Genomic DNA, 1996 nt, shown 5'->3' on the forward strand with positions numbered 1-1996 from the left:
CATCGGTACACTTCAACTGTGACAGATAAATTGAGGGGGAAAAATTCAGAAAATCACATTGTAGGATTTATTTGCAGATTATGGTGGAAAATAAGTATTTGGTCAATAACAAAAGTTTATCTCAATACTTTGATATATACCCTTTGTTGGCAATGACAGAGGTCAAACGTTTTCTGTAAGTATTCACAAGGTTTTCACACACTGTTGCTGGTATTTTGATGTAAAGTTCCAACACAAATATTCATTTGAAAAAGCAATAGACTTTCCCATTGTAGGCCTGTTGTTTAAACAATGTCATCATAATATATGCCATTTAGCAGATGTTTTCATCCAAAGCGACTTAGTCATTTGCACATACGTTTTACGTATGGGTTGCCCTGGGAATTGAACCCACAGCCCTGGTGGTGGGATCGGCATGCTCGACACAGGATCACAATTTATAATGTAATATGTGTTTATAACAGTGAATGACATGGATAATAAAAGTCTATTGCAGTGTAATAAGTGTTTATAACAATGTACAGCACATCTACCAACGCACCGATGTGTTTCAAGAGCCTAAACTATTTCGTTTCAGAATCCTCAGACCCCTGACATGGAGTAGCATAGGGGATAGTGCCATCTAGTGGAATGTAAATTAAACTATTATTCCAGATATTATTTAATAAAGAATATTGAAAACCTAAATTACTTTTCAGAGATCAGATAAATGAAACAGAACACATCTTGAAACAGGGAAATATACTACAATTTGTGATGTGTTGAGGTAAACGATTGACTTTTAAATTGAAGCTTTTTGCTCGATTTGGACCAGTTAATGTCGCTGATTTCATGGAGCTCTCCTGTGCATCATTTACTTCACAAAATCCCGCAAATGTGAAAGTGTCAGAAATAAACATTGCGGGATTGTAAATATGTGTGAGAGTCAGAGATTTGAAAGCAGACACTTTCATCCAAAGCGATGTACAGTAATGCGTACATACATTTTGCGTTTGGGTCGCCCAGGGAAATGAGACTTTTTCAAGCATTTCAAAACAATTTTTGTATCTCTTTCTTTGTAATACTGTATGTATTCAATCATTTCGATTTGATCACTTCCCACTGTGCACATACATCAATTCAATGTTTATTCCACGTTGGTTCAACGTAATTTAATTGAAATTACATGGATATTATGTCACAGTGAATTTTATAATCTGCAGTCAATTTCATTATGATTTCATGTGCCATGATTCTGATATTTCACATATGATCCTCATAGGATTAGGCTACATAATCTCAATTCAATACGATGTGCATATACTGTACATATAGCCAATATAGCTATGAAACCCATGTTCAGTGACTGTAATCTGTGACGAAAGTGGCCTAATATGTTTGTGACGTTCCATGGAACCCACGGTATTGTTTAAGACTAGAATCTGATTGGCTTGCAGGTCATTACACCGTGTAAATTATAAATGAAAACGTGCTTTTATATCAGTGTTACAGATTCACATTACCGAGCGTGTCTCAACCCGTACAGGCTTTTATCTGCCTAAAGGTATCTTCACGCACGACTGGACAGGCCTTTTGGATACGCTTGTCCAAGGTAAGGATATGCGTCAAGCTATAGTCTTCTTTTAATGTTTTAGTTCCGAACTCAAGTTACTCCAGTCAAGTGATTAATCGTAAAAGTGAGTTGTTTTGACTGAGCAGTCCAATGACCAATGCTGTTTTTGGACTATGAGACCCTCCGCTATATACTATGATGAGCCAATAACATGTATAGATTATGCATTAGGCTTTGCACAAGTCAGTGTCAAGGTCAGAATATAAAGTTGCTACTTCCGTCAACTCAAGTTACTCAAGTCAAGTGATTAATCGTAAGAGTTAGTTGTTTTGACTGTCAAAACAAATAACTTTGATGGAATATTCCAAATTACAATTGCAACTATGCATCACAAATTCACAATGTTACTTGTATTTCAATGATTCATCCAGGCCCAAGACATAA

Source organism: Oncorhynchus masou, unplaced genomic scaffold, assembly GCF_036934945.1.
Source record: "Oncorhynchus masou masou isolate Uvic2021 unplaced genomic scaffold, UVic_Omas_1.1 unplaced_scaffold_2293, whole genome shotgun sequence".
Taxonomy (NCBI): domain Eukaryota; kingdom Metazoa; phylum Chordata; class Actinopteri; order Salmoniformes; family Salmonidae; genus Oncorhynchus; species Oncorhynchus masou.